The sequence below is a fragment of the Nyctereutes procyonoides genome, unplaced genomic scaffold, assembly GCF_905146905.1.
Source record: "Nyctereutes procyonoides isolate TBG_1078 unplaced genomic scaffold, NYPRO_anot_genome, whole genome shotgun sequence".
Lineage (NCBI taxonomy): Eukaryota > Metazoa > Chordata > Mammalia > Carnivora > Canidae > Nyctereutes > Nyctereutes procyonoides.
The window spans coordinates 14766088-14782505 of NW_026575145.1; the positions used below are offsets into that span (position 1 = coordinate 14766088).

Below are 16418 nucleotides of genomic sequence, written 5' to 3' on the forward strand. Positions count from 1 at the left end.
GCCTTCCCATCTTCTTTCTTCATTACTATTACCTATATTCTTTTCTTTCAATCCTCCACACTGAAGAATGCATGTGGTTCAGTTTTCTCGTCTCCATTATCTTTGGTAATGTCAATATTCACACTGATGAACCAATCAATACCCTAGCCTCAAATGTCCTTTACTCCACAATCCTTAAGACCTTCATACCTGTTCCACTGGGATAACTCTCTGCCATAGCTCTACTTCGAACCTTGTCATCACTTTACCTGTGGAACAATATGAGAAAGTCCCCTCTGCCACCAACCTCTCATTATCTGATCTTTTCAATCCCACTCTCCCACTACAGGTGCTTTATAACCTCAATCTACCCACCAACCCCTCTACCCTCTTTTTTCTTACATACCACCTCCTTCCTAGCACAGCCTCTACGATGATCATTTTAACCACTCCCTTGGCAATGTTCTCCACTTCCTCACACTCTTGATTTCATAATTTGAATTTGTTAGTATCTATATCCTAGGTCCCACTACAATCCTGCAGATGCAGAATATATTATATATTTAGGAGAGGAAAAAGTTGGGTAACTTATGCCACTTGCTCTGAATACCCATATAGGTATTTCTCAGCCACACATTCCCACCTTCCAATATGATATGTTATGTATAGTCTTGGCACCATGAAAACTACATGCCATCACTCTTCTTACACATAATTCGGCTCCTTCACAATGAACATAGGAACTTAGTCAGAGCCAGGTCATGGGTCAAGATGGCTAAGCAACTATCCAGGGTCACAAAAGTATCAATGGTACTAGTTAACTAAGGCTTTCGCACCCTCCTCCTTAGATGTCTGTGAAATATAAATTGGCTCTGTTCCCAAAGAAGCCAGATGGGCCCTGAGGAGAAAGAAATACTCTTCCCACAAGAGCTGACCTCCCTCCATTGAGTATTCTGGCAATGTGTACATGTAGTCTCTGCTGAAAATCTGAAACTAATGTATGGCATGGTCCAAACTTCTGGGGTCTATTCATTTGTTTAATTATTTTCATGCCCTCTACTCTACTATCAGGTATGTGGTTTGACAAAATTACAAGGACACACAAACTGTAGAACAAGAACTACAGATATATGTGAAGGGTATATATATATATATATATATATATATATATATATATACACACACACACACATATATATATACATATGTACATATATATGTATACGCATATATGACAGTGTGTATACCCCCTCCAAACATAAAACTATATTTAGAATATTCAATGAGAGGTTTAGAGAAATAACTGAATGATTCTGAATCTATACATACCTTTTAGTAATATAAAATCTGCTTTTCTCTGTTGCTCTATATAAATGTCAACCAAATATTTAAAGAATTATAAATTTGAATCTTCTCAGGCTTAGACCCTTAATCATTGCCAGTTTGTTGTATGTTTATATGAAAGAAGCTGAAGATTATGGACATTTTGTTTATTTTAATTCAGTCAGCTAACTAGGTATTAAAACCTTTTACAAAGGATTTCCTGAATGGCTACCTCCCAGTAGAGACTGTTTGGAATTAAAAGACTCTGAGAGATCTGACTTGTTGGAGGCCCTATGGGCATTAGATTAATAAGGTGAAGTGGAAGCATGGTGGGGTGGGGGTGGGGGATGTGTTGGTGGAGTTGAACCAAAGCCCAACTGATGCCTATAAGCCTTGACTGGATATGTGACTCCAGTAGATAGCAACTGGAAACTAGACTCAACTCACATGGCTGCTCAATGTATAACAAACTTTTGAACACTGCAGTGCTACTTACTAGAAACAAATTTAGCAACTTTAGATTCACAGATTTTTTAGGAATACAAAAAGAAACAACCCCTCAGGTTCAGGACATATATATGTGTCTATTTATTTATCTATCTATCTATCTATCTATCTATTATCTATCTATCTATCTATCTATCAAATATGTCTTAAGGACCCATAAGCAAACATTTTTCTCTCCATCTGCTTACTGAAAGCATTAACACTAACATTATACAATTGGAGATTTTAAATTTAACATAGCAATGAATGGTTAAGCTCACGTAGGGACTAAAATCCATCATGAGGTATAATCCTCCAACAAATGTTAATGTTTGGCTTCAGAATCTTTTCTATTTCTACAGAGGGTGTTAGTAGGCAGAAACCTGAGTGTCTATAAAGGAGATAAGATCAAGAATAGGATGAAGACATTGAAGATTGTATGAATGACAGAGATGGAACCCTTTCCAGCATCAAGAGGAGAGATGGTTTGGTCCGCTAGTCCATTATTCATCTTTCATAATGTTAGCCTGAAATTATCCCATTTCTGTTCCCACCTAATTCTGGTCAGCATTTCTACTGATTTGAACCTTTATCTCCATTGTGTTACCTCTACCAGACCTTTTTTTCTCTGACTTTCAGATTCCTCTCCTGACTCCCAAGTATGCCTCAACTGGGACAAGGTGATGATGAACAGATCCACCAGTCCAGACTTCTCTCACTCTTAAAACCCCAAATTCAGTCTATCACACTTAAAGGCAGCTCTTATCCCTTGTATGCCTCATTCACAAGGATGAGGGCTAGGGGACTAGAGGACTCTAGAACTGTGTGGAGGTAGGGGAAGGCAGATCCAGAGAGAGGCAGTCAAGGATACCAAAACAAACTGTTAACCTTCATAAGTTTAAGGGCCTGGAGTGCCTGGCCCTTAACAGTGCCTGGAGTTGGCCCTGTTGTCCTGTTCTGTTATGAATAAATGAAAGAAAATATATCTAACTTCCTATGAATATGGTGACAAAATGCTATTTCATATAATTATGAAGATTTTTATCATCATTGTCAGAGTTTAGCTTCATTCCCAGGGCATATATTTTGGTATATTAATGTTCTCTCCAACTAGAAGGCCGGTTCCCCAGCACCTCTTCATATAGTTAGTGGCTATCAATACGTTGGACGCTCAATAATTTTGATGATATGGACCTTACTTTACAATGAAACAATGTACAATGACAATGAACAAAAACTTAACTTCAATAGATAGAATTGTTTAGCTTCACTTTTCAATATCAGCACTTGGTATCAATTCCTTTAGCTACTTAAAATGTCCCATGAATTTCATTCATTACCTTATATATTTTCATTTGAGAAAAGATGTTCTCCAGCAAGCCCATTTAGATGACTAGATCAACAGACCTCTGAAAGCATAATAAACTTTTAATTTTATGTTGAGGATAATTTTTTTCTAAAGACTTTATTTATGAGAGATACACAGAAAGAGGCAGTCATAGGCAAAGGGAGAAGCAGGCTCCCTATGAGGAGCTCAATATGGGACTCAATCCCAGGACCCCGGGATCACGCCCTGAGCCAAAGGCAGATGCTCAACCACTTGAGCCTCCCAGGCATCCCCGTTGAGGATAATTTTTATTTTTTATTTTTTAAATTTTTATTTATTTATGATATTTATTTATTTATGATTATATTTATTTTTTATTTATTTATCTCTCACACAGTGAGAGAGAGAGAGGCAGAGACACAGGCAGAGGGAGAAGCAGGCTCCATGCACTGGGAGCCCGACGTGGGACTCGATCCTGGGTCTCCAGGATCGCGCCCTGGGCCAAAGGCAGGCGCTAAACCGCTGCGCCACCCAGGGATCCCTGAGGATAATTTTTAAATGTTCTTCAAGCAATAACATTTTTTTATAGATCCTCAAATTGTCCCTGATACAACCCATTATTATTAAGGATAGAAGGATAATGTCTTTAGAAATCAGTCACTTCTGTGACACTCCAGAACAACTGGAATTCTCCTATCCCACTAGTGGAATGCAAAATGGTACAGTCACTCTGGAAAACAGTTTAGTAGTTTCTTATGAAATTAGATATATACTTAACATATGACTCAGCAATCCCACTCCCGAGAGTTTAAAGAAATAAAAACTTAGACACGTACACAAATGAAAAGAAACTACTCATGAACACCAAAACCTAAATGTCCTTCAGTGAGTGAATGGATAAACTATAGTATATCTACATAATACACAATTGGGGGAAAAATTAGTGATACATGTAACAACTTGTAAAAATCTCAAAGGTATTATGCTAAGTGAAAGGAGCCAGTTTCAAAGGTTAAATGCTATATAATTCCATTTACATGACATTCTCAAAAGAAAACTATAGTGATGAACCATAGATCAATGGCTGCCAGGCATTGAGGGTGGGGAGGGCATGACTATATACTGATAGCACAAGGGAGGTCTTTTGGGAGTGATGGAATTGTTCTGTACCCTGAGTGTGGAGACAGTTATACAAATCTACATGTGGGTTAAAATGTGTAGAACTGTACACATTTTAAAAAAGAAAGTCAATTTTTCTGTATGATAATTTTAAAAATAAGAAGAGAAAAATAGTTTATAATGTCTTGTTAAAATACATATGAAAATCAGTTTTGGGTGACATTCTCATCAGATTCTTGGAAATTAACAAGAACACAGTCATAAGGTCATGGCACTACTATCATTATTCCTGATTCAACAACTTCCACATTATTTTCTGGAGAGTATAAAAGAAAATAAGGGTAATCTGGAGTCCATCTCAAAGTGAATTAAAGCAAACAGCAACATATCTTCAAAGTTGCCTATGACTTTTTCCTTAGACGTTACCGTGTCTACTATGTTGTCAACTGCCTACTTTGCTCAACCTTTCTGATACATTGTGGTCTCAAAATTGCAGCTGCTGCTGCCTGTCATTGAAACAGGAATCTTCTATAGTTAGAGGCAGCTCATACAAACACTGACCTAAGACAGTTTACAAATAAACTCCAGCTGGTTGGTCATTTTTCTTTTAACTTAGTTATGTATTTATGTGAGAGAGGTGCCTTTTCTTTTTTTTTGTAGTTCTGTTGAATATTTTTTCAGTTGTAGGTTATCTTTTCTAGAGAAACCATGCTCTTATGTATTTAACTGTTTGGTTTTCACCAGCATGGGAGAGAGATGAGCGCTTGTGAGTGCTCTTATTGCTTCGGCTCCTGCTACTTGTCCCTGGGAGAGGATCTGTTTGCTGTCTCATCATAAGGCCACTATGCCCATTCTTGACCATTCTCAAAACATCTGGAAGGCTTTCTTGTGAAATGACAAGTATCCATGGATCAACATTCTTCCAAAGTGGCCCAAACTGCCAATCTCCAGGCTGAGTATATTTGGAGGGAAACCCACCCTTCTTGCCACTTCCTCGCCCTGGTACTAAAGCAAACACTTAGCACCTTAAGTTCATGAAGTCCCATAAATACAGTCGTTCCCACTTCTCTCTGCCTCTTGCTTCCCTACATGCAATCCTTAAATGAGAAAACGCAGAAAATACCCAGTTTCTATAAGCTGCCTCTCCATGGGAGCAAACAATAATTGGCAGGCATTTCTCCATTCATCTACAACCCCAAATAATGTTTCTCTTACTCATCTCCCCAAAATAATTTCACTGATCCTCTCAAAACACTCTTGACTTATATTTGTGTGACTACAGAACACAAATGGTTTTTCTAAGAAACTGTGAATTAAAGCCTGCTTTTTAAAGGACATTGAGGCCTCCATCCACTTCTATTGTTTTCCTATTACAATTTCAAAAATCTCACACCCTCAGCTTAACCAGTACATACCATTACATTTAGAAAAATATAAATTACACTTACAATAAGTTTTCATGATCTAAAGTCAGTAAGAAGAGAAATATAAGCATTTTCTATACATATTTTAGTCTTACTGTAAAATGCCATGTCATCATGACTGTTCATTTTGTTTACTAGCAATTGTAGAAATAAATGGTTAAAGTATCTTTTACCCATATGTTCACCATATGTGTGTGTGTTCACTAGCAAAAGCTGAGAAGAGATTCTTACCTAATACATGAACTTTATATTTAAAATACAGATCAAGGGAACACCACAGTTACTTGGTTAAAATAAAAACTCACAAGTGAGCCATTTGAACTAAAACTTACAACTTTATATTAAAAACTTCCTACTGCAGAGCATTAATGTCATCTTCAGCTGACTTTCAAAACTGTACTTTCTCCAAAAGACACATAGATGTTCTTATGACAAGGTACTTTATTTCCCTCAAATTAGACTGCTCCCTCTTTTTTTCCTTCCTTGAGAAAACATACTGTCCTAATGGTCCTAATTTCCTCTTTGTCATATTGAAAAAGACGTAATGGGAGGGTGGGAGGGATGCTGTGACTTTTTACGATCATCACAGTACACACCTCTCTCCAAAGATTTAAGAACCCTATAGTTACAAATAGTGATTATCCTTTTAACTGCTAAAATTTGGGAAGTGTGAGGACTGAAATGAGGTTATTTATTTGTAAATGATTTTGCTGTTATCATTCGCTATAACTCCTCCATTTCCCAGACGGGACTGTACCTTTCCGGATGCAGGAAATGCACTTTAATGCCACACTGCTAGGATACTGCCACACATTTGGTCAGTGTTCAAAGGATGTTTGTAGAATTAGATTCAATTGAATAAAATACTCTGTTTCACAAATCCCTATAAACCAAGTACTAGTCTAGTTTCCTCTTGTTAAGTGCATCCACAGTAATTGGCACTCAACTGGCAAAAGAAAGCAGCTGACAGTGGATGTCAGCTGTTTTGATTTGTAGAGGCACCGAAAAAGCATGTAGGTTTGGGAAAGAAAAGGATTGGATAGAAAGGAGAGGAGGAAGATGCTAAATACAGACTTGGAAGCCTTCACACTGCCGGAACTTTCCAGAATGCTCAGTGAGACACGGAAGAGCGGTGGCTGCCAGTGCTGTGCCCAGCAACACGCTCCTTCCCACTCCCCTCCCCCCCCAGCCCCCCCCCACACACACATGGGGGCCTCGGCCCTCTCACCAGCTGTAGAAATTGGTGAAAGAAACCACTTACTATGATGTTTTGGGGGTCAAACCCAATGCCACCCAGGAAGAATTGAAAAAGGCTTACAGGAAAGTGGTCTTGAAGTACCACCCTGATAATCCAAATGAAAGAGAGAAGTTTAAACAGATTTCTCAAGCTTATGAAGTGCTCTCTGATGCAAAGAAACAGGAATTATATGACAAAGGAGGAGAGCAGGCAATTAAAGAAGGTGGAGCTGGTGGTGGTTTTGGCTCCCCCACAGACATCTTTGATATGTGTTTTGGAGGAGGAGGCAGGATGCAGAGAGAAAGGAGAGGTATAAATGTTGTGCATCAGCTCTCAGTAACCTTAGAAGATTTATATAATGGTGCAACAAGAAAACTAGCTCTGCAAAAGAATGTGATTTGCGCTAAATGTGAAGGCCGAGGTAGTAAGAAAGGAGCAGTCGAATGTCCCAATTGCCGAGGTACTGGAATGCAACTACGAATTCATCAGATAGGATCTGGAATGGTTCAGCAAATTCAATCTGTGTGTTTGGGGTGCCAGGGCCATGGGGAATGGATCAGTCCTAAAGACAGATGTAAAAGCTGCAACAGAAGGAAGATAGTTAGAAGAAGATTCTAGAAGTGCATATTGACAAAGGCATGAAAGATGGCCAGAAGATAACATTCCGTGGTGAGGGAGACCAAGAACCAGGACTGGAACCAGGAGATATTATCATTGTTTTAGATCAGAAGGACCATGCTGTTTTTACTCCACGAGGAGATCTTTTCATGTGTATGGATATACAGCTGGCTAAAGCCCTGTGTGGCTTTCAAAAGCCAATATCTACTCTTGACAACTGAACCATCGTCATCACCTCTCATCCAGGTCAGATTGTCAAGCATGGGGATATCAAGTGTGTGCTAAACGAAGGCATGCCAATTTATTGTAAACCACATGAGAAGGGTCGCCTAATCATCGAATTTAAGGTAAACTTCCCTGAGAATGGCTTTCTCTCTCCTGATAAACTCTTTGCTGGAAAAACTACTACCTGAGAGGAAGAAGTAGAAGAGACTGATGAAATGGACCAGGTAGAACTAGTGGACTTTGATCCCAATCAGGAAAGACGGCGCCATTACAATGGGGAAGGATATGAGGATGATGAACATCATCCTAGGGGGGGTGTTCAGTGTCAGACCTGTTAATGGGGCCAGTGAATAACACTGCTGCTGGCATTTTATATGTAGTAGTGGATGAGTGAAGGACTATAATCATAGCTTACTACTTGCTATTGTTTTTGTTCTAATATTCAACTATAGTAGTGTTTTAAAATTTAAATGAAGAATAAACTCAAATATATATATATATATAAGAAGCCTTCACACTTGCATTTTCACACTCTGGAAGTCTACTTTGCCTTCAACTGAGGAAGGACCAGCTGGAAGTTCAATCTGGCCATACCTGCCCATATCCAAATCTGGATTGTTCTTCTTTTCATTATTTGAATTTTTGTTGTTGTTATTAGAATTGTTGCTTAAAAACTTCGGAGGATTCATTGCTTGAATATCACTTTAAACTCCTAATCCCATGGGGGAAAAACCCTAAGCAAAAAAAGATGAAAAGAAAATTGATAATTGCTGTTGCAAGTTGGAGAAAATGTTTTGTTTTGTTTTGTTTAAGATTTATTTATTTGAGAGAGAGAGAGAGAGAACACAAGTGCAAGTGGGGCAGGGGCAGGTGGGGAGAATCTCAAGCACAGGCCCAACACGAGGCTTGATCTCAGGACTCTGAGATCATGACCTGAGCCAAAAATCAAGAATTGGTCACTTCAGTGACTGAGCCACCCAGGCACCCTAGAGAAAATGTTTTTCTGAGGTTTTGCTTTGACAAATTCACATACAGTGCTCTACATGACTCAGCTGGGTAGTGGTTCACAATCTAAGTGCATTTACTAACAAAAATCACAACTATGGCCTTGACTCTAAGCAGCCCATTTGGAAATTGCTTCAAAGATCTATACTTCCCACACCTTTATAAAGTGATTTCAGGTAGAATTTGACTAAGAAGTCAGTGGTGGTTCTTACCCTGCAGTGTGCTTATTGATCATATAGATTCTGGGGCTGCTTCTTTGATAAGAAATGGGACCAAGAGATTGCATTTTCTTAAGCGCACAGTGGCCATGAAGCCAGTGTTCTTGGCACCACACAATGAAAACTATTGAGCCAGAGACGGGTCACCTGGGGAACTATGTGTGCACCTACTGTTGCACAACTATAACGAAAACAAAAAAACAGCCTCCCAGCAACTTGAAAGGTAGTCCATCACTGACATTATGCAAATGTACCTACAGCAGAACATACATTCTTTTTGCCCCAGAACACAATTTTCCACAACTTGGTTGACCCACTGCTGGCAACATTGTGATAATCTCTAGGACAGCATCAGGTGGGTGGACTTACTTAACATGCTTTCTTTTTCCTGTTTTGTTTTGTTTTGTTTTTACATTTATAGAATGAAACAGATATGGGAAATCACACCAAAATGTAGAGCTTACCAAATTATTATAAGACAAACATCCTTCTAACAAATATCTGAGTCAAAAAATTTCCAGCCATGTGTCTCCTCCCCATCGTAATAAAACCCTCTATCCCTGCAAAAATGACCACTCTCTTGACTTGCATAACAATCACCTTCTTGCATCTCTTTCTGGTTTTATTACCGAAGGATGCACTCCTGGATATTATAACTTACTTTGCCCAGTTTTTCACTTGCTGTGACCTTTAAGTCTTTTTAAATCTATAGATTCTATCTATATTCTTTTTTCATGTAATTAATCTGTTAAAGATCCTGCAGCATTACACCTGCAGAGTTTCCCATAATTAGGATTTGTTGATTGCAGTCACCATGTTGGTTCCTTTGTTCTCTTTCTACAAACTGGCAGCTAAATCTTGAGGTCTAATTAGTTTCAGGTTCAATTTCTTTAACAAAAGTACAAGTACTGTTGCATTCTTTCAACAAGGGGCTTTTTTCCTTTGCTTTTGTTCTTTTTTGATAGTTGATGATATCAACTCTTCTGGTAGTTGATGCTCTGTGCCTAAATCTATCAATGCATTGGAGGGTGCAGAATAATGATATTCTATCATTTTGCTTTAATAGCTGGAATAACTTTATTAGAAAATGTTTCCCTTTATCAACTATTTGTTTAAAGTGATACAATTCATAAAGGAAAGTAAAGATAAATGCTTGATTCTCAGCCCAGTTTTCAAGATAATGAACTGTTTTTCTGTTAAATCAGAAGGTAAGCAACCATTTGGTTTACTTAATATCAAGTACTCATTGACTTAGACATATGTGTTGGGTTTTGATCTGTTACAATGCTTAATCTTATTGAAATTCAAATTGTCCATGATTAACCAGTGGGATCCCCCTCAATCTGACTTCAAGTTGATTATTCTAATTGTTTTTTATAGCTTCCTCACTCATCTTGTGTATTTCCAGACTTGAAATTAGCCATTTTTCTAAAAAGCCTTGATTTCCTTTAATGGGAAAAGTGTTTTCAGACTACATCTGGGTAATAAGAAGAATCATTACTACTGGATTAGTCATTGTTTGTAGGATTTTTAATTAACAGAGACAGAAAATATGAATATTTAAAAATAAAATATGAGTTCATAACTGATATTTCCAATTCAAATTCCCGACTACAATGGTTTTATCTAACATCTTCTGTTCTACATCAATATCTCCTTTCTTCTACACCAAGACTCCTGGTTCTCAAGAAACAGGGGTGATGGAATTAGAAGATCCCATAATTACTCATTTGTTTTATTTCATATCACACATATCATAGTTTCACGATAATAATACTAATAATACCCTAATACTGCTACTAATACTGGTCCTGAAGCAGATGACTAGGTCAGGCATTTATGAAGATACCTGGCCAAAGTGGCATTTGTTACCATAGAAGAGCAAGGTCACCTCTGGTTTATCTTTAACTAGTCTTTGAGAGAATAGAAAATATATCCTAGTCTCACATTCACCACAGTTCGCATTATACAGATGAAACATTTGAGGGCTTTGCAAGTTCCTTTATCATCTTCAAGGTCTTTCTAAAAAGGAAAAATAAAAGCCTCGATAAAAATATAACTGAGAAGCACATGACCACTAGTTCTCTGGGGAAGGAAAAATGTTTTTGGTTTTAGGAGGCATTCCCGGAGAGGCTTTTTGCCTCAGCAGACCCTTCCCAGTCTTTGCAGATCATCAGAGAATATGTATACAACAAAAATCAGTGAAGGGAATAATCAACAATATACCAAAGACACTGCACCATTGCCTGCACTCTAGTGCTAGGTGTGCCAGGTCCTATACTCTTTTTCTTTCCAATATAACAACTACAGGGCATAGGATGATTCTTAATAATTATTAGTTTAAGGCTATCTAGTAATGAAAATAGGTCTTCTCTTTAAGCAATGAGCTGTAAGGCTCTTTTTACTTACCATCTCATAAAGCCGAAGTTGTACAACTTACATATTTGCTTTGTTTGTTCAGTGCTCTATTATTTCTGTCTACTTCTATGAGATCTGTCTTCCTTAGGAAATTCCTTTGTGTCAAGTGCTTCATTTGTCTATTTTGCTTTCTAGAGGACAGTACCACATGCAAATAGAATCTTAATACATGCTGATATTAGTGATACTGAATTCATGAACCATGAAATAGAAGCTTGAAGATTCTCTATGAGAAAGAATAAAATTAATCACACGGTGTATCCAGATCATTTTGTACGAAGCCGAGTGTCAGAAAGTCTGAATTCTTGGTCCTGTGTCCTGACTACCTGTGTCCCAATAGATCACTAAGCCTTAGCTTCCTCATCTAAAGGCAGTGCTGGGGACACCTGGGTGGCTCAGCGGTTAAGCTCCTGCCTTTGGCCCAGTGCAGATCCTGGAGTCCTGGGATCAAGTCCCACATGGGGCTCCCTGCATGGAGCCTGGCCCTCCCTCTGCCTATGTCTCTGCCTCTCTCTCTCTCTGTCTCTCATGAATAAATGAATAAATACATAAATAAATAAATAAATAATAAAAAAAATAAATCCATGCTGGATGGATCATCTCTACTCTCAAGCTCCAAGATTTTATTTTGTTTTCTTTCTCTTTTATTTTGTGTACCTCTCCCATAATGCAGAGTCTGAGCTTTAGTTACCCAGAAACTTTTGTGTATCTCTAAAAATTCAGGTAAAAATGGCTTCTATTTCCTACTAGTAGTAGAATGAGCACTAGACTGGGAACAGGACACTTGAGCCCCACTCCTGGGGTCATTGGAAGGTATCTCCCTGGCTCTTGCCAGCGACCTTGCCACACGTTCTGAAATAATAGTGCAGAGGAGGAAAGATCTATGGTTTGTGCATAATGAGGGTCAAGACCTCTACCTTCACTCCAGAGTTAATGTCCTGAGAAGCCCTTTGGTTGTGTTTTCCTTGGTCACCATGGTAGGCTCAGGCTATTACTCTTTCCCCTTCTATGTTCCTTCCACCTCAACCCTGCTGCCTGCAAACACACACACACACACACACACACACACACACACACGCACACACACCCTTGAGGCTCATTTCCATCTACCTAAGCCACCGTTCCTCTCTCTTCATTTCAGTCATTTAATATTTTAATATTTCATTATCTAAAAATCTATCAATACCTTTTGGCAATTTAGATTTGCTTACCTGAGGTGGAAATTTTCTAGTAACTCTCTTGATATTGTTAAGGATTTCAAGTTATAAGTGATCTTGCAGGTTCATTTATAAATGCTTTCTCTTCATCTATTCATAAGTACTCTTTATACTGGGATAAAAAGGTTAAGGGGATGAAAACCCTATTTGGGATTTCATTGCTGACTCATGATGTGACCTTGAGCTGGTCAACCTCTTTCTTAGATACACTCTTTATATATTTAGATCACTAAGACCATGGCACAGCTTCTAAGGATGTGTTTCTATGCCTTCCTCCTCCACATAAATATCCACAGCAACTAGCTTGGATGTTGATTTGTATTTAAACACCTACAACATGACTATTGTGACCTAACATTATAGATACAAGTTTTAAATCTCAAGTGTGAGAATAGTAATAAAGTCTCATAGGATCAGAGTCCTGTGAAGAACTAATTTTAAGGGCAATTGGTAAGACCCTGTAAACAAAGTAACAGTAAATCCAAATTTTAAAGCACCAATGCTATCCTTTCATGTAGAGCAGACAAGAATGCAAGTCATCAATTAACCTCATTGATAGCTCCCATTGCCTCCCACTGACCCAATAATTTCATTCCTAGGAATCTCTCCTAGGGCAATCATAGATTTACCTACTGAGATGCTATCACAGAGTTGTTTATAATGGTGAAAAATTCTACCAACAAAAAAAAAAATCAAAAGAAAGGAGATTGGTTTTTGAATCATTCTATTATACATCTGAAACTAATATAACACTGTATGTTAACTGTACTTGAAAATTTTTTAAAAAGGAAATTGATTTAACATGATATATTTCACATAATGAAAAAATATACAGATGCCAAAAATGACACAGCACAATGTATTTCATAGCATCAGATGTTCAAGACACATTGTTAACCGAGAAAAAGTAAGTTATAAGAGAGTTCTATAAAAAATGATTGTCATGTATACTCAGAAAGAAAGAAGTAAAAAAGATGTCAAAGCTGCTTATAGTATTTTCTATAGGTGGCAGCATTACAAATGATTTTTAATACTGTTTGCCTGTATGCTTTAAATTTTCTCCACTATAGATTCATTTTTCTTGTGAAAAAGAAAAAAAGTAAAGTGAAACAACAACAAAGAAATGAAGTCAGTGTCCATAGCAAAACGATAGTCAGAGAGTGCAGGTCAAACTATGCATAGTAAATAATATAAAGTACAATATCATGGTGACTGAAGAAGATCAATATCAAAGGAACAGGATCTTTAGACTCCCAGAATTCTTTTTGTGTGTGTGTGTAGAGAGAACTTCACTTCATCCACACCCATCATTCTCTTAGGTCTCTATATCAGGTAGCCAGGTGCTACTAGCCAGAAACTATCATTAATCAGTGGTTATTAAGACTTTTAACTCTTTTTTTTTTACTTGATTACTTTTTTAAGTTTACTAGACTTGAAATAAAAACATGGGTGAGGGGAAGATATTCAACAACTGAAATGAATGAGAACATAAACTACTCATCCTCTCTTCCTCTTAATTCAATCAAATGTGTCCCAGAGTGTGGCTGAATAGATCACCAACCCCCTTCTACATTTTCATACAGACTCACAAGGGAGGGATTTTTCTGAAGACAGATTCTCCCAATTGATAAAGTAAGATCTTGTTTATGTCCAGGAGTGGCCTTCATACCCCAGGATTCAGAATCTTCTACTTTCAAGCTACTCAAGCCTTTTAGTAATTACCAGAAAAGGGAAGACATTTAAAGGGAATTCAGTGCTCCTTTGGGGGTACACTTTACATAAGTAAAAGTTCAGTCCTTCACCATTGCTAGGAATTCTTGAAGCAAATAATTCTTGCTAACTGATTTATATAGATGTTTACTTCCAACAATCCAAATAATTTGTACTGGTAGATTGCTTTTGTTCCTATGCTCATCCCTTTATCCACAGAATCAAAAAGAGCAAAATCTGTACATCTAACACATTTATGGAAAGTTTAATTCTGAGCATCACAGACCAAATTAAAACATAGAATTGAGCTTATATCTTATTTTAAAAAAAATCCATTTTGGTGTTTTGCCTGTTCCATGCTTGACTGACTCTCCATATTAGAACTGCTCTTCAGCAAGCACCAGACATACAAAGCAAGACAAAAGTTATTGAATTCCAATAATGTGGTTTTAAATCTACTCTCATTGCCCTTTTCCAGAGGCCCCTTTGGGAAATAAAAATGGATCAGAATAACATATCTGACCACCAAGTGCAGCAACCATCCATTATTAATGTCCTAATGACACATCAAAATGGAGGGTGAAGGATCCATTTGAACAGTCCTATAACACCAAGTCAGCCTCCTCAGAGGACTTTACATTGGAAATCAGCAACCAGCTAAGAAATAAATTCGATTTCAATGCACTTTCCAAACATCCAGATTAATTTTACCTATAAAATCATTTTTAACCTCATTGCTTACTTGGATTGACTATAAACTTAGTGAGGGAGAACTTTCTGATTACACACACAGAATTCTATTCGTACCTAACAACGAACAGGGTTTCAGAAAACACGCAAAAGGAAAAGCAGGACAATAAATGAGCTCTGAGTGAGCACAAATCTCAACTGAATCTCAGGTCATTCCTTTAAACATATAATCCATGATTAATAATCTTCTACAAATAGTATCCTAAGTCATATGCTCCTCTACCCCTATTTAACTACAGGGCAGAAACTATCTCGTGAATGTCTAGTGAAAATTTGGATGTGTACAAGTAAATTAATAATGAATAATAAAATTAAAGAAACAAAGCAAAGGGGCAAATGAGCTAGAGATACAGAAAATATGAATACGAAAGGACTGTAAGAGAGATTTACAAGGATAAGATAATTTATATTGTTTCTTTATGACTTAGACCTTATCTTCTTACAAAAAAAAAAAAAAGGAGAGATTGAAGGTGGCTTACAAATAGTAAAGCATACTATTAAAGTTAAACAAAAAAAGCAGAAGGGAGAAAGATGAACTCAATGCTTAAAATGAGACAGTTGCTATATTAAAGCAGTCAGTTTAGCGCTATGGAAGGAGGAGAAAAATGTGTGGCCATAAGTGTATGGCTGAAGAAAAGACCTGCTGTGGGAAATTAGAGACATAAAGGAATTATCAATAGTTAATACAAGAGGGTAACAGTAGATGATCTTTGTAAGTAGAGTGAACTAAAGACTAGAACACCCAGGCCAGGAAGATCTTGCTTCTTTAGACTTGCATGACATCTTAATGACTATAAAATAGATTTTGAGCATGGCAGGCAAAAGCAAGATTCAACTGAGAGAGCCTGGTGCAGAGACACCTAGACAGGAAAGGGCTGCATTCAAATCAGAGAGAGAATACTAATAAGGAAATTCCTAAGGAAATTTAGGAACTGGAACTAGTGAAAAGTGGACTCTGTAATTAAATTTTATCTATGTTGCTTGTCCACTTATACTACAGAGGATTTGTGCTCCAGGACTGCTCATACAAACATAAGAAGGCTCTCACACTGTAAGCAGAGGGTTGAAGGTATGTGTAGGATGCTATGGTCCAAAGGGACCGCTTTTCCTCCTTTCTCCCTCAGGTTGGTGCAAAGGTCAAGACTATCAGTGACCCTGAGGACTCTTCTGCATCTAAATGCCCCTGGGTGGTTCATCACAGAGCAAACAAAGAATGAGGACTTGATTGGATAGCTTGACTCCAGTGGTTTCCCTCAGCCAGAACTGACATGAAAAAATAAGTGGATGCTTCTCTGAAATGGACAAACATATGTTCAGGGCCTAGAGGCCATCTTGACATTGAAAAAGCAGTTAAGCACCTAA

The 16418-nt window shown here is 37.7% G+C and overlaps 1 protein-coding gene and 1 pseudogene across 1 annotated transcript in view; one reads left to right on the plus strand and one right to left on the minus strand.

The window, feature by feature from the left end:
* AKAP6 (A-kinase anchoring protein 6) overlaps nt 1-16418 on the minus strand; it is a 482960-nt gene that overhangs the window by 287354 nt on the left and 179188 nt on the right. The gene's annotated exons all lie outside the window — the stretch shown is intronic.
* LOC129499359 (dnaJ homolog subfamily A member 1-like) lies at nt 3756-8076 on the plus strand (annotated as a pseudogene).